The sequence below is a fragment of the Canis aureus genome, chromosome 9, assembly GCF_053574225.1.
Source record: "Canis aureus isolate CA01 chromosome 9, VMU_Caureus_v.1.0, whole genome shotgun sequence".
NCBI classification, from domain to species: Eukaryota; Metazoa; Chordata; class Mammalia; order Carnivora; family Canidae; genus Canis; species Canis aureus.
In genome coordinates, this window is record NC_135619.1 from 59242806 (window position 1) to 59267832 (window position 25027).

The window sequence follows — 25027 nt, forward strand, 5'->3', positions numbered from 1 at the left end:
CCTAGGTCTACAGTGCTGCCTTGTTAAGGGAACAGCTTTGGCTTTAGCTGCAGGAAGACTTGGCTAGGAAGTCAGCAGTGGTGGTAGCTTGGCAAGAATTAGTAAGGGAGAGCCCATGCATTCACCTGATGCAGACCCGTCCTTTCCATCATAGCTATTTCATTTCTAGCCTTAGTAGCTAGACTTTGTGATACCAAGGAGAAAGGTTGGTTGACTTCACCTGGAGTCATCCTACCTAACTGGCTTTTGAGAATACTTCTGCTGCCCTGAGCTTTCAAGATTACCACCATGAAACTCTATGGTCAGTGAATACTTGACTGACTTCCATAAACTCATCCACTTGCCTCTTTCCTACAGTTTCCTTACCTCTGATCTGCCAATCTGGTTCCTTCTGGAGCCCTAAGTTAAGCCAAGCTTTATTCTATTGCCTGGAATTCTGTATATATACATACCTCAAGCTACTTCTGTCCTCTAAAGTGCATATAACTAAGTTATTTGCTTAGAATTTAGCTACATGTAAAGATCCTCTTTTATCATCATCCTTAGGACAGAGGCCCCAGGAAAGAAGAGTTTTGGAATATTCAAAGGGTAGTGAGGAAGCCAGTGTGGTGCAAACTAATAAGAAGAAAGAGAAGAGAAGTGGAAAACATAGTCAGAAAGGTGACAGGTCCTCAAATTATAAATAGTCTAAGATACTACGGGTATTGTTTTCAAACTTTAAATATTACAAATGACATTTCAATGATTTTTTAATAATCTTTTTAACCCCTCTTTTATCCCTCATGTGTTTAGAATTCTTTGTCTCCTTCTTTCCTTCTCTCCTTCCTCTTATCCCCGCCTTTCTTTCTTGTCCCTTAGTTTGAAATGTTTCTGTTAAACTTAGTATTAAAACAGAGTATGAGCACCAAAGGCTTCCTGAGTGGGCCACCACACTGGCCATTTTAAGAGTTACGAGCAACTTAGGGTCATTCTGCTGAAATCAACTAGACAATCTAAGTCTCACAAGTATCTTTTCACCAGGACAACCGGTAGAGGTAGCTTAGTCATCACCTTCTCCATCTTTTCATCTAATGCAAAAATCTCAAATAGATGGATAGTCAACTTCTATGTGAAATATAACAACAGAAATTCTACTACTTTATCAAAATGCTCTTGTCATTTGTTTATTGAAATACTATTGCATTTGAGAATGACTTTGGTTGCTCTAAACTTTTTGTTTTTGACTTAAAAATCTATATTCTTGAGAATTTTATCCACTGCTGTGTTTTATCCACTTAGTCCCTGGTCTGGGGGAAAAAGACTTGATTCCAGGTAGTCCTTCAGATATTCCCTTGTCTTTCTCATTCAACATGAATTAAGAAACACACTACCACTTATATATCAACTTGTTTAAACTTATTTTACAGTCCCCATGGAGACTGGTGACAAGCATGTATATAGAAGTTGAAACATATCCAACAGTACAAAACGCATTCCTCCATCCACCCAAACTTTTATTTCTGGAGGAAGCCATGACTGTGAATCTTAATACTCCATGAGTCATATCTTGATATGTTTAGATGTGTTGTTATCTGCCAAATGCAAGACTCAAAACGACACGTAGGAAAGCTTTTCCAACCATGCTAGTTAACTTGATTCCTCAATAGAAAGAACAAGTTCATGGTATCTTAGAGCAAGGGAGACCTTCAATTGATCACGTAAAGTATGTTTAGAAATTATTATTATGACTAAGGGTTTGAATCATATAAATAGTTCAATAGACCAAAACAATCAGCCTCATCTGATCATATAGTTAGAGCAAGTCAGCTTTTTTCTATTAATAAAATAGTAAATTTGTATGTTCATGAAATTTTTCTAGCCTAAATATTTACTTGTGTCTCATAAGTTGTGGTTTGTAAGACTTGGCTTTTAAAGAAAAAGATGAAAGAGGTCAACACTTATTTTTATGTCTCCAGAGAACTAAGGACATTCAAAAATATATCCATCTACTGTGTAGCAGACACCGTATTATGCACCAGGGGTAGATGCAGAACAAGATCCAAAGGTCCTCTGTTAAGAGACATCTAACAAGCAGCAAAACTCATCTGGAGTTTTGCTCAAAGGTCAGAGCTGGAATTACAAATGTGAGCCTTTGAAGCTGACAAGTGCTTCTTACTTTCCGAATGTTTTCTAACTGTGTTTGGGACACTTTAGCTCTTTGAGACATTGCTATGTATTCTGTCCTAAATCACTGAGAAATGTTGCAGAAAAGCAACTAGTTAACCATGTTAACACAACATTTGGTAAATTATTTTCTATGAGTTGCCGTCTCACAGAACACCTGACAATAGCTCACAGAACTGGTTTTATAAAAAATAGAATTAGAAGACTGAATTATAACATATGTCATTATTGAAACAACTTCCTTGAAATGTCAGTAATACCAAAATTCTCATAAATGGTTATATATTTTACCATGAAAGCATGAGATACAAGGTGAATATGATCATAATAAAAATGTGATTACTAGAATTTTGCAAAAGTTTTGTCTCTTTGTTGAAGGGCTTGACATTTTATCTGAAGAGATACATGCTAAAGCCACCTGCATGTACTTTGAGACTTTTCTAGCAAAAACTAGAAGGGCAATACATGTTCACATTGCATTTTTACACCTCTTAATTCTCTGGATATTTCCTTCTGTAACACATCAATGGTAATAAGAAAAATAAAATGGAAATCAATGTGGCCTCTGCAGATGCAAAAGGCACGTGGATGTGCTTTTTTGTATGATGAATTTCCATTATTTTTCCTGTTTTCTCTGATGTCTGAGACACAATATGCACCGATTTTTGAATTGTCAGGACGAATCCTTTGTGGCCATCACCTCGTTTGTAAAAACCTGGAGGTTTTAAGAAAACACTGTCAAATGATTATGAAAAAATAAAATGCCCTCAGCTATTCTGACCTTGCCAGGCTTGTGAGTTCAATGGTTGGAGAAGAAAAGAAGCAGAGACTGGGGCTGCCAAGCAATGCTTACTGTGAGCATGAGCCTTTTTCTGGATCACTAACAGCACAGACCATGCTTAGTTAGGCGTGTGGGCTTTTTATGGCCACTGTTATTTCTCTGGCTTTTATAAAAATGTGTTTTACAGGTGAATCAAAGCTTATAAAATGAGAAAGAAGGTATGAGGAGGAGCTGGTGTGGAATACTTTAGCAGTATTCAAATAAAAATAAGGAAAACAAATGAGAGACTGATGTCTTTTACTCAGAAGCCAAGGAGGCAGGGGGGTGGGTGGGGAGTGGGGAGGAAAGGGTTGGAATCAATGCTACTGGCCAACTATACCTGCTGGTAATAATTAGGTCAGGCTGCTGAGAAAATGAAACACTGTGTTTTTTTGTTTTTTTTTTAATTTATACTTCTTAATTTTTTATGGAACTGGGCACTAAGTGTGTGCCTTCATCCGACATGCGGCTGCCACGTGCCTGGATTTTGCACAGGAATGTTGCACCTTTGGACGCACAAGGAAGTTGGATTTTAGGGTGATTTCTAGGCTCTGCTTCGTCCCTCCTGCTGGTTCTAGGCAAGTGCTTCTTGGCATCAAACCGATTTGACCACTTGTAGCATGTGAGGCTAGAATAAGAGAAGGAATTCAGGACAATGTTTCCCATATAAAGTCAACAGATTAGGAACTTTCATGCTATCTGTAAATTCTCTTGACGGCAACACCTAGATTAGTCTTCAATTGAGTAACTGGAAGAATCTGGTGTAGCCAAGTTGACACATCAAGAAAGCCACCACCACGTCCCAAATATACTACTTTTCATCAGTTTTCAGTCTGAAAGGTCAGTGTTGGAAGAAGCCAAACTAACACAAGACCCTTGAAGACTCTGTGAAAATGTGCTCTTGTCCTATTTTTTCTCTGCTGCATTTATCCTCATGCTGCTTTGATTATACGCAAATATTTGCCAATTACCAAACAAAATTACTATCAACTGTTTTCCAGATTTTTTCCCCCACTTTTTTGAGTGTTCTGACCTTGGCACAGATTTCACTTTCTAAAATTCTAGCCCTCATCTTGCAAGTGACAGCAGTGATCGTCATTTGGATATATGTAAATTATTTCCTCATTCTCCAACTTTGGGCACACCATACAACTGTACTTCTTATACCTCCATCCTCCTCTCTCACACACTTGATATCTTGTCATGGTCTCATGAATTGACTTGGTCAGAGAAATTGATGAGAAGTGATATGTGTTCTTCTGGGTGGAAGCATAGAGAGCCATTGAGTGATTTTTCCATGTTTCTGATTCTTTGCTTGCGTCTTGTTGCTCATGAGAGCACTGATGCTATTTAAATGTTACAGTGAGTACAGCCTAATTCACACTAAACATGTATCATAAATGAGGAATGTGTGTGTGTGTGTGTGTGTGTGTGTGTTTTAAGCTACTGAGATTTTGGAATGGTTTGGTAGCCTTGCCTAATGTATCCTGACGTGCATTTTCTGACTCTCTGCCATCCAGCATAAATTAAGCTGCCTCTGCCTTTGTTCAGTATCACTGTATTTGTATTGCAACTAAAACATTTACAATAGGCTATTTAAAAAATTTTTATACATGTATCTATGAAATTATAATTTATGGAAGATAAAGAAGTGTTTTACTCCATTTTTCTTTGTAACCTCAGTTTCAAAATGACTTGAATATGATGGTAAATCATGGTTAAAATTAATTAACTGGACAGTCCAAAATAACTAGGACTTCTTTGGGATTTCTATCTGACCCTATCTAGAATAAAAAATTTACTCATAGGGGAACCCCTGGGTGGCTCAGTGGTTTATCATCTGCCTTTGGCCCAGGGTGTGATCCTGGAGTCCTGGGATCAAGTCCCATGTCAGGCTCCCTGCATGGAGCCTGCTTCTCCCACTGTCTGTGTCTCTGCCTCTCTCTCTGTCTTTCATGAATAAATAAATAAAATATTTTTTAAAATTACTCATATTAGCTTTTCTATTATCAAAAAATGCTAACAGCATCATAGAGTTGTCTGTTGGCTTGGACATTTTAAGTAAATTCTCCCATTCGACTAGTAGAAAATTATGACGACATTTAATCATAACTGACTGGTAGCCCAGTGGATTACCTACAGTGGAAAGAAAAAAATGAATTCCAGAAACTCAGAGATGTAATATTTTATAGTCTAAATTCTATTCTGCCCTTTGCCTTCCTAAGTAACATAAATGCATAATGATCTCTCTTGTTCTAGAGAAGCACCCTGACATCTTTATTATATTTGCCTTTATCTGGCATTTGATCTCTTCAGGCCAACAGTGTCTCTATTTAAGACTTCAGTTAAGCATATCCAATTAAACTTTATACTGACTTCTTAAACAAGGCATCTCAACTAATTCCAAACCTGAGAGCATTATGCGAGGTGACTTTTTTCCCTGTTTGCCTACGGTTTGGGAAAGTTTAAAACTTAGAGACTGCTTGTGCTGAAAGAAATGTCAAGGCTAAATTTTTAAAATGTGTCCACTATTGCTATGACTGTCCCTTTGCAGGTGCAACAGGAAGTAATTTTTGCTCAAAATTTATGAAAAAGACAACTGTCAAGGTGGGGTTATTGGCCAACTTTTTGTAAAACAACATTATATGCAGTTGTACCTACTGCTCGTCATAGGCTGAATTGTGTTCCTTCCCAAAAAAGATACTTGTAAGTTCTTTTTTTTTTTTATTAATAAGTGGAAGTTCTAATCCTCCCGTATGTCACCATGTGACCTTATTACGAAATGAGGCTGTTGCAGATGAAATACATTAATGAAGTCATATTGGAATAATGTGGGCCCCTTTCTGGTACAGTTTGCATCCTTCTAAGTAGGCCACCATGTAAAGACAGAGGCATGCAGGGAGAATGCCACATGCTGACAAAGGCAAAGATTGAAGCTATGCTGTAAACCAAGGAATATCAAAAATTGCCAGTTAACCTCCAAAAGTTAGGAAGAGGCCTGGAGTCCTTCACTGTAGGTTTCTGAATGGACCGTGGTCCTACAACACTGTGATTTCAGACTGGAAACCTCCAGAACCATGAGCTGGTGAATCTCTGTTGTTTAAAACCACACAGTTTTATGGTACCTCGTGATAGCAGCCCTAAGGATGTGATACACTCCCTAACTATCTAAAGTCCCCATGCTGTGATGCTAGGAGTGAGAACCAGGCAGGAGAGGAAAGCAAGGTAAAGATAACACATCGGAGTTTGAAATGCATGAGTCGGGAATGGCTTGGTGATATTTCTGCCTGGTGAGGTGTTCGAAAGTTTTAGATTCAGAGTCACTCTGCAAAAAAGAGGAAAGCATGGATAAAAGGGCCATGTGACAAAGAGGATGAAGCCCTTAATCCTAAAGGATTGGCCTGCCTCTCAGTGGCTATGCACATCCTTCCTGTGGATTTGCCTCCTCCAGGCACAGAATTATCACCTAACATTTGCAACCTTTTCCTCAAAGCAAATGCAACATTCATTAGGAAATGTAAATATGCAAGTCAGGACTTAGAAGTACAATTTCTTTTGTTTTTTTTTTTACAAATGATGGATTCCTCTTTTTTTTTTTTGCTTGGTTTTGTTTTTGCTTTTTGGCTTTTAAGAGAATTGCAAACACATACATTCTAAACATAGTCCAAATGAGAAAAGCTGATCTCTGCTCTCACATTTGGTTTCAGCAGGTTTTGATTAACTCGATACATTAATTTCCAAAACACATTTCCTAAAATGATCTTAATTGGAATATGAACAGCCTAAAGAATAACAAGAAACTGGGAGGGAAAAGATTTGGATTAAATACAAACCTAAAAAATAAGACCAGATGAGCTATGAACAGTTTATTTTAAACAAATGTATTATTAAAGGAAATTGCTTAATATTCAAACTCGTTAAGTCAAGTTCAATAATTATTATTTTTTCTCTCTTTTAACTCTTTTCGGAATCAGTGCAAACCACACTGAGCTGTTTCATCCCCGTGCGTTTGATTTGTAAATACAGGGCAAAAGAATAAAAACAACACAAACACCCTATTAAAAAATCAGACTAATTGGCAAAATGCCCTTTTCGCTCTTTCAACAGACTTAAAAATCTCAGCCAAGCATCGGAATTTATGGTGGTTTTATCTTTCATCACTGTTGTCAGGTGACCTTGATCTGTTCTCGGAGAATGTAGCTCTCTGCAGACTTCCCAAGTGTAAATCAGCCCTTGAACTTGGTCATGAGAGGACATTTGACACGCAGAGACTAAAATACGTCTCTTTTGTGGAAAGGTTTCCTCTGAGTTGATACCGAATTCTTCTTCTTCCAATTACTCACACATTAGTTTCGACTTTGTTTTTCTAGTCTCCTGCTCCCCTCCCTTGAATGACAGGTATATTAGCTCAGTTTGTCAGGCCAGGGGCCTGCCCCCCAGAGAAAACCCAGGAAGGGCTGCCCTCAGGCTTGCAGCAGCCCCACAGGCCCCGGGGGCAGGTCTAGGCCGCCCTCCTGAGTGAGCGCCTGGGTAAAGTCGATCCCATCAGGAAGGAGACCATTGGGCAGAGTCCAGTTGTGTGGCTCATGTTGACAGTGAACTTTCTGACATTTCAAATCTGCCATATCAAATTAAGCAGAATAAAGCCGGCTGTTTGCTCGATTATTTATAACATCACAGGAAACTTGGAATGACTTGTAAAAGAATGGAAATATTTCTCTTTCCTCCGAAAGAAGCTGGCCTCTGCCAAGATACACAGCAACTGCCTGGGTATTGCGAATGGTGCAAAAGAGTTCCCACTTCCAAGGTTATTAAAACATACCTGGGTTCATTTCAAAGCCCGGACCTGGGATGAGGATGAACAATGTGGGGACGGCCTGAATGCCACACAGAGCTCTTGATCAGCCCCAGGAACAAAAGCCCAGAGTAACAAGAGCATTTGATTTTGCTGAGAATGTTGCTGACCATAAGCTTTGGCCGAAGGTGTTTATCACCTTAATAAGCCCCAAGGAATGCAGCTGAAGAGGGTGACTTTGAAAGTGGTTTTAACATCCTTGCTCATTTACCCAACCGCACTGAGACCAGAAATCACTGATGAAAGCCGGCAATGGGCTTCGGAAATATCAGTGCTGCTCATGTGAGAATTGTGCGTGCATAATTTTACTTGTTCATTGCAAGACAGTGTGGGATTCATGTAAACAATTTGAGAATGTGGAAATAATAGGAAGCTCTGAGTCACCCAGAATCTTATCATCCAGAGATATTAATTATTAGCATTGGGGTATATTTCTTTTTTTTTAAGATTTTATTTTATTATTCACACACAGAGAGAGGCAGAGACACAGGCAGAGGGAGCAGCAGGCTCCCCTGCAAGGGGCCTGATGTGGGATTAGATCCCAGGACCTGAGCCAAAGGCAGAGGCTCAACCACTGAGCCACCCAGATGCCCCAAAGGGTGTATTTCTTATTTATTAGACTTCTGTTCTATGCAAAATAATGTCCACACTCACAAATCATCTATGAAAGATCACGTCAAGTAATTTTTTAAACTAAACTTAGATATATGCATACACATACATACACACATATACACACACACACACACATAAATATCCACACACATCAATGTATCTATTTCATATTCTTCATTATCTTTGAAAATCTGGTATTTAATGGATGCATAATATTCAATCACTTGGATATTTCATGATTTCTTTTCATGAAAAATTTCTTTTTTGTTGATTATTTAAGTTGTTTACAATTATTCTTTTTTATGCTATTACAAAAAACTTTTTTGTTGATTATTTAAGTTGTTTACAATTATTCTTTTTTATGCTATTACAAAAAAAATGCCACAATGAATATCTTCATATAGAAAACTTCCTATTTTGATATTATTTTATGGCAAATTTTTTGAAAATGGATTTAATTGGGTCAAAAACCCTACATCTTTAGGACTCTTAATATACATTTCCCAAATGCTTTCTAGAAAGTTTGTACAAAGTAACACTGTAGTAGGGATAGATGTGGTTACTCCAAAGAGCAATTTTCAAGGTTATGAATCAAGATTCCTATATCACCACATTGAACTCCTTGAATGCATTTTTTTTTCTAGCATCTTCTTTCTATGCAAACCTTAATTGAGTCTGTAAGATAAGTTGTTATTCTTGCTCAGGACTATAAAAAGCATGTGATTATATTGTACAATATGCATATTCACGTACATACCTTATCCATTTATGATTGATCCTCAAAATGTGTTTCTATAGTTACAAAATTTTCTGGTCTCTCTCTGATTATGTAATAGTGGTGACTGTTTAAAAATATACAGAGTTTAAAACTGGAATGTTAAAACAATTTGTGTGCTTATTATTTTGAGGACTCATATATTTGCTGAAATAGACAGTACACAGAGTTGCACAAAAGGCAGGTCCATGTGCTTATGGCTGAGTCATACGCCCCTCACCTTCTGTGTATTGGTCATTACTGAGCACATAGTGCTATGCCAGGTAGGAAGAACAGAACACCCCATTACAGCTGCATGCTGCAAAGGCAGGAGAGCTGAGGGAAAAGGAATAGACAGACAGATAGATAGAATACGACAGGAGATTGGGGGAAGAAGATAAAAGAGGACTGACATAAGCAACAAAGCATAGCAGAAGGATAGAGAAAAGGAATAAACACGAGAGAGGGCATCATGCTCTGCATAGTTCTTTCTAGCTATTTGTGACAAATTTGCCTTTACCTGTGGTTCCTCACCTCCTAAAAAGGGCAATATGGATTAGGAGACAGAGACAAGGGGATAATGATCTACCAAAATGAATTCTGGGTGACTTTTATGCAATCTTCTCCTTCTCTTTCTCCACCTGACCACCCCAACCAACCCCTCCTCCACCTCTTCATCTCCCTCCTCCTCTTCATCCTTCCCTTTCTCATCCTTCTTCTCTTTCTGCCTTATTTCTCCCAAGACAGAAAGGAAACATGTGTATTGGTTCATCATATTTCACTGTTTTTTTTTTGAGCCATAGGATAACAGGTCTGAAAAAAATGAGCTTTTCCACAGGTATTATTTTCTTACACTTTCAACATCTAGATTCTTTATTTTTTTCTTAAAAGATGAATTAGAACAGAAACATCAAATATAGAGCATAGTTGAAGCACTTTAAGTATTGTGACATAAAATAAAATGTTTTAAAAATTACTATTTTCTCATAAATTCATCAAGGTCATTATCATGTATTTAGAAAGGACCTAGTTTGAGAAAGGAGACCCTACTTTTTGGTTGCTGGACCAAAAGAGAAAACCTGTTTTGTCTTCTGTATACACATATACATGCACGATGAATGTATATACACTCATACACATAAATACTTGTATGTATACATGTATACACAAATACATATTCATATTTCATTCACTGATAAGTTCTATTTGTCTCATAAGATATAATGATGTTATTTTGTTAAAATGTTTGGCTTAAAAATTTACACACTTGATTCTTTTTAAGTTCTAGGCAAAGGCTTATAAAACAATATTGTGTTGTTTCACATTTTCCATGTTTTACATTAAGGGCTTGATGGTTCAGAAAACATTGTAAAACAGAGTCATTGTAGAGTTAATATGAATGTTGCTGCCCACTTAGTTTTCTTAAAAAGAATATTCACTCTTAAGTGAAAAGGCTTTTAAAATGTGTCTTCTTTTTTTAACTACATATCCGTGGGATGCCAATTTTCTTCATATGCCTCAACCAAAACAAAATATTAAAACAGTAAATGCAGAAGACATGACAATCAAGTTGTCTTATTAAAACATATATTACAGAAATTTACAGTAATGTAAAGAAAAACTGTATATAGCCATTCTCACTAAATTATGTTTTTTAATTTTGGAAAATGTAATTATTTTTGTCAGTATATGCTTTTATTCTTGCATCAATGGCATTCTTGTTATTTCAAATGAATTATTATTTTGCTTTCATTTATAATACAGTAAATATTGGTAGATTAGAACATTATTTTATTTCTTTAAGCATTTATCTAATACATTTTAAAAAAGGAAAGTTGGGCTGGATTTTTTTTTTTCTCAGAATGTAGCCTGAAATGATCTATAATAGATCTACTTGAAGTAGTTGATAAAATACAGATACTGAAACTCGTCCCAGTCTCACCAAATCAGAATCTATGAAAGACAGTCCTTTTATAAGAAAGATCTTGGGGATTTTTCAGGTTCCATTAAAATTTGAGTACTATCTATCAGATGACCTCTGTTGAGTTTGCTTCACTTCCAGATCCAGGTGGGGTGGGTAAATATCAGAATTTGAACCCCCAGCTAGTGCAAGGGCAAGCTTGATTCCTAGGTTCCCCGGGCCCCCAAGGCCATCTATATATTTCTCCTTTACAGAGTTGGCAAACAAAAATAGAGTACACCAAGTTAAATTTAAATTTCAGATTCAAAACAATGAATTCTTTATATACATATTATATATATATATATATACATATATACACACACACACATATATACATATATATATATATATATTCATTGTTTATCCAAATATTGTGTGGAACATATTTGTCCTATTTTCTGTTTGGGTGCTTTGTTTTGCTAAATCTGTCAGACCTATCGCTTTTCCACCATTGCTTCCAGGTGGTAATATCCATAAATAGACTAAGTGAGACAATATGGGAAAGTCTTACCCACAAGAATTATTAATTGCATAGACTGAGGGTCAGGTGGGAAATGGCTGAATCCAGAAACACTCTTATAATAACAGTTAAGCCTTTATCCATGATCTCACAGTCTTATAAGGCTAACCCCTCTGAACATCCCACAGAATTTGTTTCAGAAAGAATCTCTGTGGAACTCACATGGCTCTGCTTCCAATTACTGTTTACTTCATTTCACTGTAGTATTTCTCATTTTAAAGTCATTAGCACACTGGAAGCAACCTCATTGACAGAGCAACTGGGAGTATGGTTTAATCTGCAATGAAGCCTTTGTTCCATTACGTCAAAATTCACCTTTGCTTTGAGTTGTCTTTCCACGTGTCATTGTAAGAATGTAAACTTTTTTTCTGGCTCCCTTTTATTTTGTCTGCCTCTCCAGGTCTGAATGACCTCTGTTCATGCTGGTATATGTTCTGGGCTCTTGCTATTTCTACTAACCAAAATGTTCTCCTCTTCCAAAAATACAGATTTCCTTCTGAAAAAATACTGCCCACTCAACAATCTTTATAACCTTTCCTGTTTCTAGTACTTTCTGATTCTGCTTGCTGCACATAAAAAGAGTGTTCCCAAATTTCTTTGTGAGAGGAGAAAGGATTCTGTTTTTAAGAGAGTTATTGGGAATAAGACAAAGAAATGCATTAATATCAACTTACCAGTTAATATTTGCCTTTTCTACTGACATCAGCTTCAACAGAGCAGCCTATAAAAACGATCTTTCATTTTTATTTATTCTTCATGGAGCAGAGGGTGGTTCTGATTTTCTAATATCTGGCATTCTCCTCAAATGACTTTCATAGTTCATTTCTACTTTGGCAATTGCCATGCCAGGTTTTCACATATAATACGGTGTTTAGCTTTGGTTAGGATCCAAATAAGAAACAAGATGCTGGCTTCAAAAACTGAAGTTACAGACTGTGAGAAAAAGGGATGTTCTCCTGAATCTCAAAAGGTAAGTGTTCCTGTTCTCATTCAATCCAGCAGTTTAGGCTAGAACTTGACTTTGGGAAACATCTTACTGAAAAAAATCTTAGAAAACCACTTAAGTGGGGGCTATGTTTGTGATTGGTGAGTTGTTTCAGATTTTTTTTCAGGTGATTAATTGATTACTACCTCCAAGAAAATCCCATGTGTTACCTTCAGATATACTTTTTAAAACTGATGGTTTCAACTAATGCAAAGAAAATACTAAGTTCTCACACTCAACTACGTTGAAGAAAAATTAAATGAACCCATTTTTATTTGTGTACATTATATAAGATGGTTCTCTAGCTGAGCTCTGTTGTTTTCTTTAAAACAAAATGGTTTTTCTTTCCTATTTTTTATCATTTATTGCCTAGGCATCAGTGTCTGCTGTCATTACCTACATTTGTCTCATAACCATTGTAGACTCTATGAGAACAGTATTTTTTTTTTACCAGGTTTGTATTTCTCTAGGTTTATTTTTTCCTCATAAAGTAAAAATAAGATTACAAGAATATTAAAGGGAATTTTGAGAGAAAAATATCACATTCCTAACATCCCATAGCAAAGCTATTTTTATTTACTTAAATTGCTTTTCATTCCTTTTTTTCCCAAACAATACGTACATGTTATTATAGTTTACAATAAAATTTAGTGCATGGTTTAATTTTGGAAAATTTTTACTTTATATGGTTATTTTAAGGATTACATGGAATATAAATGTGAAGGTGTTTGGCATACTGTCTATCAAATAGGTACTTAAATTGATCTTTGAAACTGTGACTCTAACTTCTTTTTTATATAGTAAAATGTGTAATATCTAATCAAGATAATGCTTCAAAACTCATGTAAACATTTTCAGTGTAGATTCTTTCCTTTTTTTTTTTCCTTTCTTAAATTAAGGATGATGATGAATAAATGTTTGCCGTTTTTTCTTTCTATGAATTTTTGAGATTGGGATTCCTTTATAAGAAGATCTGAAAAAATAATAAAGAAAAGAAAAAGAAGATCTGAACACTGGGCTAACAAAAGATTGCACCAGTTTCCATTACCATTAAAATAATTATATTATCATCAAATTATCAGGATAGTTTCTTATTATTTCTTGGATTACCATGAAGACCAGATTTTTTCCAAAATTCTATGTGCTATTTAGTTTTTATTACTTATTACCTATGTCTGTTATCTTAGCTATTTTCATTTTTTTCCATCTTTTTTTTTTTCTTTTTAAAGGGCAAGTTATAGAACACCAAAGTTTTATGCTGAGGGTGGAGAAATAATACAGTTCAGTGGATCCAAGAAAGGGTTGGGGGGACTGAGAACTCTGGTGGAAGATGCTCAGGGCACTCACCGGGCAACATGGAAGTTGATGGGCTCTCAGTGATGGCAGTGGCAGCCAGGGACTTTGCCAAAAATGGCATATGAGCACAACAGTGGAGAAAGGATGACGGTGATGCAACAATTCCCACTCTCAACACTTGTCTTTTCAGGTATATCAGTCATTCATTTCTTCTTGTCCATGATTTTTTTTAAATTGGATCATATAAGAAAGCTAAATCATACTAGTCAAATTTCTCTAGTCAACTCACATTAGTCAAATTTTTCTTTGACTAAGATTTTCCAGACTATATCTCATTAAAAGAAAGTGAAAAATCTAAATTTGATGTAGTTGGACACTATGGTTAGCCTAAAAAATATTAGCAGTCCCCTTTGCCTCAAGAAGGAAAATGGACAAACAAATAAATAGAAAAGTAGATAAACAGACAAGTCAAGAAGTATTTTGTAAATCCTCTGGTGGGAGGTTGTAGCTGTGGATTCTTTAGGAAATCAGAACACAGATAATTTGAGATATTCACTTCCTCTTTCCCTTTTTCCCTCTTCATTTTGATTGCAATTTAAAGACTCAAGATAAGAAACAAATATATGTATTAAATCTATTTCAGATGATTATCAGAAAGCAGTTGACCCGTTAGCTGTGCCAAGATAAAGAGACTGAAACCTCAATACTTTACAAGTGAACCTAAGGAAATGACACAGTTCACTATTTTGAACAGAAAAGGGACATGAAGAGTTAGGCACCAAAGGGATATGGATATTTCCCGAATTTGCATGTCATCCTTTCTGGGGGCCATGCTAGTCTTCTCTGTATCAGACTAATTTTTGTAAATGTGCTGCCAAAGTGAGCACAGGATATAGATTTCTCGAAAAACACTATAGTACCACCCTATGTGTTAACTAATAAATAATTAACATATACTTGATTCATGCTCACAATCTGCTTGTGTATTAATAAGCTCATTCTGTTTTTCTGCACGTGAAAAGTGGGAGATGCAAAGCAGGTCTGCTTTCTTCTGACTTTTAACCATGTGTGATAAGTAAAGTACAATAACTGGACTTTCCAGTATCTCTTGGCCCTTTGAGAAAAAAAAAAAAAAAAACAGCGTTAAATGAAATACATTAATTTAAAATGGAAGGGGGAGATTGGTTGCAAAAGAGGGTGTAAAACTTTACTTAAAAGCTATTTCTCCCCTCTGTGCATACTCTGTGCATACTGTAATAGAGTTATAGTTGCAGTAATGGTTTGCTTAGGGGCAAGCAATTAAGCACGTGCAGTCACTCCACAGGATGTAGATTTCAGATGAATAGCTATTTTAGAAATAAACAAATAGAAACTCATATATGTAATGGCAGAGGCAAGCACTCCTTGGATTTTAAGTTTTAAGAAGACAGTTACACTTTATTGAAATCATTTGTTTCCATATAATTGGGTTCGACTCAGCCTTTTCATTTTCTACATGGATAATTAATAATAATGCTGCCATCCTTACTGTCTTCTGTTGCGATTTAACCATAATAGGGCTGCAGTGAATCATTGCATTAAAGTAAATACAAGCAGTATATGAGCCAATGGTCAATGTAAGCATGCAATTTCTCAGATGTAGGCGGAAGTTTAGTTTTGATTATCCGTCTCCTCTTCGTAGGTGTGGTGGTCTGTCCAGGGAGAGCAGGGTTACTGCCTCAGGCCTCCTCATATGTTCTCCAGATCTTGAATTACTCCTTGTTCTAACATATCTTCTGTGGCACGTGGAGCTCTTTGCAATTTCTTCTAATTCAGAAACAACCGATCTAGAATCTCAGCTCTTGGCATATACCACCGAAGTGACCCTACTATATTAGCTGCATGACTTTTCTAAGCCTGAATATATACGTGAAAAATGAGGTATACAAATAATAATCACCTCTTAGGTGAGTGTAAAGAATCTTCACTCAGGCAATGGGATAATGGGTCTCATAAGCAGGACATCTTATCCGAGCTTTAGCTACCAGGGAACAGGAAGCTGTCCTTAACATTGGCCTGGGCAGTGGCTGAGCACCTCCTTCAACCCAGGGCCTGATCCTAGAGACCCGGAATCGAGTCCCACATCAGGCTTCCCTCTCTGTGATTGATCTGCCCTAGACCCAAAATGCTGGACCTCCGCTTTCTGCCATAGAGCTGGGCAACTGGGCTGGGACAGACAAGTGGTTTCACTAAAACCTGTGGGTAACAAAACCTGTAACCTAACAAAGGTTTGTGAGGTTTACGTGATACAGTCTTGAAAGATTTAAGAAGAGCCAAATGATGCATGGAGGGAAGATTGTTTAAAATAAATGTGAAAGACAACAGATTTCATTAATTTCATAAATTTAGAAAACCTAACATATAGTTTAAAGCATATGAAGATATTCAGGTTGTTTTCTCTAGACAGTTCTCAGTTCTCTGATTTTATGCAAATAATGTATTAAAATAAGATGGAAACTTTAGCAGGTAGAGTTACAGAGCAGTGAAAGCCTAGGCTTTGGCAACAAGTATATCTGCTTTTGAGTATCAGGTTCACCGCTGATTTTGAGACATATGGAAGTTGCTTAGCCTCTCAAAGATCACTGTCCTCACTGGCAAAAGAATGATAATGATAGTTGCTTTACAGTCAGCAAGCAGTGCCTTAGCAGATTATCTGCATGGAATTAGATCTCAATAAATTTTAGGTATAATATTGAGACAAGTAGGATATGAAGCTAAGGAGCATGGAAGAAGGTGACAGATAAAATTGAAGGTCTCCTGGAAGGATAGACATTGGTTTCTGAAGATAAATTCATAATAACTCAGAAAAGGAATCACATCAGATTATTTCTTATAAAGGTTGGAGTACTCTGATTCTACCCAATTTCCCCCAAAGCTATTTATCAAAATCTACCCCCAAAAAATGTGACTTTGGAATTCTTTAACTCTGATTTTAAAAATCTCTTTGATTTACCATGTTAAAATTAGGCAAGATTTATGAAAGGCTAAAATAAGAATTTTATGTTGTAAACTATAATGCAGACTCACATTAGAATAAGGCTTCTGTTTGGTCACTGTTGGCCCTTGTTTAGTAGATTAATATTTGCTATAGTATATAAATTTCATTTTTTGTAAGATAAATATGGCATTTGTGGTAACTTCTATTCTGAATGCCAGGTCTTTATTCTAGTCATGGTTACAATGTAAAATTATTTCTAAAGGAAATCCAGGTACAATTTATAGGATTCAGACCTATTGTGAACTTCAGGCATGTAACTGAAAGCAGACAAGGAATCTTACTTTTTCCAGAAGCCTGAGCTTTAGTTTTGAAAATCCAAACTCTGCCAAAACAGTTTCACAAAACACAGCTCTATCACTTAACTTTTCTTTGGTTATATTGTGCACGATAATACTAGATAAAATGAAGCATTTTATTCAGAAAACATACAAACCAATGACTTTAACTCCTGTTTGAGATTTCCCTCCTATACATGGATTTCTCTGTGCTATTCCTTACCTAAGGGCTGTATAGAGCTTGCTTTCAGCAAGAATCTGAGCCCATCTCCTTCCCACAAATAACCATCACAATTGATGTTGACACACCTCTTGCTGTCTTTGCTGCTTCCCAAAGGAATTCAACAAAAGCAGGAGAGATTAGTGAGGGAAGTGGAAGCTCATATTATACCACATGCTCTCAAAAACTTGCCAAGTTTAAAGTCAAATTAGGAATTGACATTAAACCTTGAAAAGTTGGTTGTAAAGAATAGGATAGCAACTAAAATTTACAGCAGAATAAAATGTTAGAGTCCTAATAAATGCTCAAGGAGAATATATACTCTAAAAGACTAGATTCATTCCAAGGTTATCTTAGATTTCATAGAAACGTTTCTCTAAGTTCCTACCTGGGAAGTGGGGAAAGAGAATCTTTTAACAATTCATGGAAAAATTATTTCTCTTAAATTACTGTAAAACTACCTATAGCTTTTGTCTATTATATATTCTAACTATGAGACTCTGAGAGTTACTGTAATAGAAATGGAATTGTGAAATGTATTTAAAAAAAAAAAGCAGCAAGTAACAAATTGTATCCAAAACAAAAGCACCATACTCAAGAAGAGACTTGGCATTTTTCTAGCAGTTCATTTCCTACCAGCTCCCATGACATTTAATAAATCCCAGAGTTCTAGAGCCACACCTAATCTCACCTACATGTCCTTAGCCCTCAAATGGTCCGATAGGAATGACACTAGTTAGAAGCAGCAAGAGTTTATGTTTGATAGCAATGCAGAGAGAGTCAATCTTCCAATAGCATCAGTAATTTCAATAAAGTAAATTTAGAAAACTTGATTCTGACTGTCATAACAATTTAGAAAGCTGCTCTAACACTACCTCCACCTCCAAAATTCTGGAGCAATTTATCCCCTCCTGTGGTCAAAGCTAGAGTGGGTCATAGATACAATAACACAAATTTTAAAGCATGTTCAATTCTCATAATGAAGTAGCTGCCCCTGGTATTTTTCAGAGCATTCTGCGGGAAAGCTCACTCCTGCATAGCGCAGATTTGTCTAAAGAGAAATCGAAATGGCCAGAGTTACAGAAATTAATTAGATGAGAACTGAGAAGTATTTGATGGTGGTAATGTGATCAATTGTTGCATAAAGAAATTAAGAACTTTCTGCAAGTAGTGGTGAATGTCCTCACTCAAGGATGTGGCCTTTCAACATAGACAGATAAGGATAAACTGTAGCACCTTCCAAAGCAAAGCAGTGAGCAGAACAAAGGAGAGCATCAAGCTGGAGATAATTCAGCTGTATCTGGCTAGCCTGGAAGAGATGTGGAGTTCAGCCAAGTATCCCATTTATGAACAAGCACGCATGTAGAATTTGCTACATGGCAGGCCCTAATCCAAGCTCATTAAAAATATTAACTATAATTGTCCTCATGATAACCTATGCAACAGAAACATTCACCCTTGTTTTGCAGATGAGTAAACTGAAGTACTATGTGGTCAAGCTCCTTGCCTAAGGACACAGACACAGTGAAGGGTGTGCTCAGGATTAGGAACCAGGCACTCTCTACCTCTAGGTCAGCGCTATGCTGTCAACCCCAAAGATGAGTACTTGCAGAGTTCAATGGGACACTTTGCCTCAGCTTCAGCAAAGGCCTTAGCTATAAGAGAAGAAAAAAAAAAAGAAATTAAGGCAAGTGCCCCCACATTCTAAAGACAGGCCCTTTGCAAAAATTCTAAGTCAATCAAGGTGATGCTGCCATGAAGACTAACCCTCCTCCCGGTGGCTCAACCACAGAGGAATGTTTCTTGCTCAAACTATAGGGTATCAGATGTTGGCTGGGGTGTCTTTTTCAGCATGTCTACTCTGAGACCCAGGCTGAGGGCAAGGCCTCTCTCAGAATATTGTCAGTTGCCATCCCAGAGAGAAGGAAGGCTCTGGTGGGTTTTACATCTGTGTCTTATGTGTCTACATGTAACAATTGTCATTTCTACTTACAACTTATTGGCCAGAGTTATTTACATTGTCCTAACAACAAAACATAGGAACTAGAGGAACAGTCCTGCTATATGTATGGGGAGAAGGAACCATGTCAAAGAATGGGAGAAGAAGAATATTGTGCCAATAGCAGTTCTTTGCACCACAAATAGGGTAACTTAAAACTCCTTATTTATTTATTTATTTATTTATTTATTTATTTATTTATTTTTAAATTTTTTAAAGATTTTATGTATTTATTCATGAGAGACACAGAGAGAGAGAGAGAGGCAGAGACACAAGCAGAGAGAGAAGCAGGCTCCATACAGGGAGCCTGATGTGGGACTCGATTCCGGGTCTCTAGGATCAGGCCCTGGGCTGAAGGAGGTGCTCAACCACTGAGCCACCCAGCCACCCTTTAAAGGGCAGCCTGGGTGGCTCAGTGGTTGAGCGTCTGCCTTTGGCTCAGGTCATGATCTTAGGGTCCTGGGATTGAGTCCCACATCAGGTTCTCTATAGGGAGCCTGCTTCTCCCTTTACCTGTGTCTTCTGTGTCTCTGCTCTCCATCTTTCTCATAAATAAATAAATGAAATCTTAAAAAAAAAAACCCACAAAACCCTGTTTTAAATACTTAACCACTTAATCAATGATTTAAGAGCAACCAAGTATAATAGGGTCATTGAAACTGGTGAGAGAATATCCTTAGAAAAAGTTGTTGGAAAAAAGAAAAAGGTGTTGGAGTGTCCTAGCATCTGGACATTAATTGTTTTACTTATTATTATTATTATTATTATTATTATTATTATTATTATTTTTACTTTGAAACAATATCAAACCTACAGAATATATGCAGGCACAGCAAAGTCCTTTTTCTTCCTGAATCAGGAGTGAATAAGACACTGACATAATACTCAGCACTCTCAAATATTTTGGTGTGTATTTCCAAGCAATTGACTTTAAGTAATGGACATTAGTCTGGGTAATGTGGATGGACCTCATTCAATAAACTAAAAGGCCTTGAAAACAAGAAATAGAAGTTTTCCAGAAGAAGAGGAATTTGGCCTCAGAATCATAGGACCATAACACAGAAACCCTGCTTGAGTTGCCAGCCTGTCAGGCTTATCTACATATTTCAGAGTACAGAACCCCCAAATTATCTGCAAATTCCTTAAAAGTCAATAAATCTCTCTAATATAAAATGCATTATATAAATTATATAATTATATTATATAGATAGATGATATTGATTTGTCTCATTACTTATAATATTATCTGCTTCACTTGATTAAAGAAGCATCTACCAGTCATCTATATTAAAAAAATGTTCATTTATTAATTAATGAATAATTGGTGACTGGTAATTTGGGACTATGTAAATATCCCAGTCCTCACCAAAATTTCTAACATCTATGTCTCTATGAATCTATGTATCATCCGTCTATCTACCTATCTATCCATCCATTCATCCATCTATATCAATGTGTTTTCACGGATTCCCATTTATTCAATGGATTATAATCAGTTACTGTCTTCATTTGATACTCAAATTGCCTCAACATTGACCAATGTTGAGCCTTTCAGCCTTTCAGGCTGTCTTCTTTGGCCCTTCGGTACTAGTTATCTTTTATTGGGTACTTCCTTAAATTCTGACAAGATGTTTATAATTCATTTTGTATTTTCCCTGGTTCAGCCATGGGGTCCACTGTTCTGAGGAGTCTTAGACTCTTGTAGGGAATGGTTATATTTCAAAACCAAAATCGTGGTGTTAGGTGAGCTCACTGCCCTTGGGATATATTTCATACACATATTCTCCACCTCTGACCACTGAGAGGGACTATCAGCCATGATACCCCAAAGGCAGTGAGCTCATCTAATACCTCACATGTGTCTACACCTGTGTGTCCCTCTTTCTTCTCTTTTTTTTTCTCTATCAATAGATATATAGATATAAATAAATAAATAATATAGAGAGATATATAGTTTTATACCAATATTTATTTCTATATCTCCCTATGTTTATCAAAACTAGGTGTTTACACTTATACCTCCAATTCCAATCCAACACCACAAGATCCACCAGTCTTTTAATTTTCTTCATGCTAGATAACCCTTCTGTGGGGGACAGTTTTCTCATGCAGTTGGGTACCAAGATTCTCTCAGAACACCCCTCTGTATGTACATACTCTTTACCCCACTTAAAGTCTGACACTATGGGCTAAGCCACTGCTGCTGCTACCTTCTCTACATAGGCAGGATTCTCCTCATCCTGCTCAGGTTCTTACTACCCCTATCAAGGTTATCCTCTGATACAGATGCCTAGAATCTAACACTATGTTCTAGGCTGCCACCATTCCCAATTGGAGACCATTCTCACCCTCATTGGGCTTTCTTCTCACATTGGGCCATTATAGTGCCACTATACTTTTCCAAGTCTTCCTTGCTGGTCAGACCCCATTGCTATGGATGGGAATTGTTTAAGAAAAAAAGCTAGGAAAAGGAGGCAAATGAAGAAGAATAACTGTAAGGAAAGAGCCTGATAACTTTTTAAAAAACATTTTTTGTTTACTTATTTGAGGGAGAGAGAAAGCATGAACAAGGGGGAGGAGCATTTTTTGTTTACTTATTTGAGAGAGAGAGAAAGCATGAGCAAGGGGGAGGAGCAGAGGGATTAGCAAACTCTTCGCTGAGCAGGGAGACCAATGTGGGGCTTGAACCCAGGACCTCCAGATCATGACCTGAGCCAGAGGCAGATGCTTAACTGACTGAGCCACCCAGTTGCCATGAAATGATTGTTTTTAATTATCTTAAATGGCTCTCTGAAAATTAAAGTTTACAGAGATCAATGAAACAGAATAGAGAGTCCAGAAATAAACCCATGCTTTTTATGGTCAATTAATCAATGGCAAAGGAGGCCAGAATATACAATGGGAAAAAACACAGTCTCTTCAACAAATGATCCTGGGTAGACTGGACAGCTATATGCAAAATAATGAAACCGAATTACACCATGCACAAAAATAAACTCAAAATGAATTAAAGACCTGAATGTGAGATCTGAAACTATAAAATTCCTAGAAGAAACTATAGGCAGTAATTTTCTTAAGATCAAATGTAGAAACATTTTTCTAAATATGTCTTCTCTGGCAAAAAAAAAAATTAAACTATTGGGACTACACCAAAATAAAAAGTTTCTGCATAGTGAAGGAAACCATTAACAAAATAAAATGACAACTTATTGAATGGGATAAGATATTTGCAAATGATATATCCAGTTAATGAGTTAATATCCAAAACATATAAAGGACCTAGGCAACTCAACAACAGAAAACCCAAATAATTCATTTAAAATTGGGCAGAGGACCTAAATAGACATTTTCCAAAAAACACATACAGATGGCCAACAAACACATGAAAACATGCTCAATAGCACTAATCATCAGGGAAATACAATCTAAAACCACAATGAGATATCACCTGACAGAATGGCTAAAATAAAAAAATATAAGAAATAACAAGTGTTGGGGAGGATGTGGAGAAAAAAGAACCCTCGTGCACTATTGATGAGAATGCAAATTTGGTATAGCCACTGTGGAAAATGGTATGGAGGGTCTTCAGAAAATTAAAAATAAAATTACCATGTGATCCCATAATTCCATTACTGGGTATTTACTCAAAGAAAATGAAAACACTAATTCAAAAAGATATATGCCCCCCACTATGTTTATTGCAGCATTAATTATAACAGCCAAGATACAGAAGCAACTCAAGTGTCCATCAATAGATGAATGGATAAAGAAGAAGCTATAATATAATTAATATAATATAATATAATATAATATAATATAATATAATATAATAATATAATATAATTCCTTGGCAAGATGACATACTTAGTAGGAGTCTTAAGGAAAAGTGATATTACTGGTTAATTGGAGCCAACTAGTTCTATGGCCTTATAGAGAGACAGCTCCCCTCTCTGGGGGTGACTTTGTTTTTTAAAGGTTTTACTTATTTATTCATGAGAAAGAGAGAGAGGCAGAGACACAGGCAGAGGGATAAGCAGGTTCCACGCAGGGGGTCTGATGTGGGACTCGATCCCAGGACCCCAGGATCATGCCCTGGGCTGAAGGCAGGTGCCAAACCGCTGAGCCACCCAGGAATTCCCTGGGGGTGGCTTTTATTATTTTATTTTATTTTTTTTAAAGATTTTATTTATATATTCATGAGACACACACACACAGACACACACACACACAGAGACACAGGCAGAAGGAGAAGCAGGCTTCATGCAGGGAGCCCAATATGGGGACTCATCCCAGGTCTCCAAGATCATGCCCTGGGCTGAAGGCAGTGGTAAACCACTGAGCCACGTGGGCTGCCCCTGGGGGTGACTTTTAATATTTGCAGAGGGAAGGTGTTAGACTTGCTTATCTCAAAGATCTTTTGTATCAGTAACATTACTTTGATTTGAGGATCAAGTAAAAAGCAATTTATTTTCCTCCCTTAGACTTTTTTTTTTTTTTTTTCTGATTAGGTACATTGCCCAGTAACAATGCATTCCTTGTCTTACTAACTAAGAGATCCATTAAAGAAAGCATTGTGACCCAGAGCACAGGCCACCTTATATTTCCATGAGAAAGCTTTTAAGCACTAAGTTTCTACATGTATTATTTACTTTAACTTCCCATCTCTCATGGAACTAGACATGCCCTCTGTATCCTAACTTCTCCATCACCGATGAGAACACTTTTATGTGGTCAGATTTAACTTTTAATGTAAGGAAAAAGTTTTTTGCTTAAACAAAACAAAACAAAACAACAACAACAAAAAGCAACCTTGGAATTGTTTTACGGTTTGGGTTTCTTTGTGTCCTCATAAGCAGATTTCTCCAAATTGCAAACCTAGTCACATTATTCATAGTGAGGAGATCACCAATTACTTTTAAGATTTAGCCTCAAAGAGGCTTGATTTTTTTAATCAGTATAATGGAACTCAGAAGCATAAGGGAATCATGTTGTTTTTGACAGGAAAACATAATTGTGGCCTAGATTTTGGAAGCAGAAAATACAGTCCTTTTCAGGGTAAGAGGTATCTGCTTTAGATTGGGATTTTCAAAATAATCAACCGCTGTCGGTGTGTGTGTGGACAAGGATGAAAGGATAGGAAGGAAGAAGTGAGAATTTGCCATTCATAGCGCAGCGGGCTCCCTTATGGAGTCAAACACAATGTAATAGGAGCACAGACAGTGCAGGGGGTGGGGGGTGGGGCGGATAGTCCAATGGCCCTCACAACATCAGAGGAGGTTGGAAGCTGTTGCTCGATTTCTCCGTGGTCTTAGACAGCTCCAGGCATGAGACCTGTAGTCCTACCATTTAGAACTGCATTATGGTTTGTTTTCAATTGATTTTTCAGTCCAATAGTTCACTGGATATATATTTGAATAAATATTTCAGGGATAAAAATCTGTGGGCACCTTCACCACATGAATGCTACAGAGTCTTCTAGGACATGAGCATTCACAACTTACAGTCAGCACCGTGGAGTCTCTTAC

General features: G+C 36.8%; 1 long non-coding RNA gene and 1 other non-coding gene across 2 annotated transcripts in view; one reads left to right on the forward strand and one right to left on the reverse strand.

Moving 5' to 3' along the window:
• The first annotated feature begins 12151 nt into the window (after positions 1–12151).
• Positions 12152–25027, forward strand: part of LOC144320173 (uncharacterized) — a 46136-nt gene continuing 33260 nt past the window's right edge. Inside the window, exon 1 of the long non-coding RNA XR_013385737.1 lies at positions 12152–12660. This is a non-coding gene — a long non-coding RNA (uncharacterized LOC144320173). The remainder of the gene's footprint in view (positions 12661–25027) is intronic.
• Positions 14753–14858, reverse strand: LOC144321382 (U6 spliceosomal RNA). Its single transcript, XR_013387048.1, has one exon. It is a non-coding gene; the product is annotated as a U6 spliceosomal RNA (small nuclear RNA).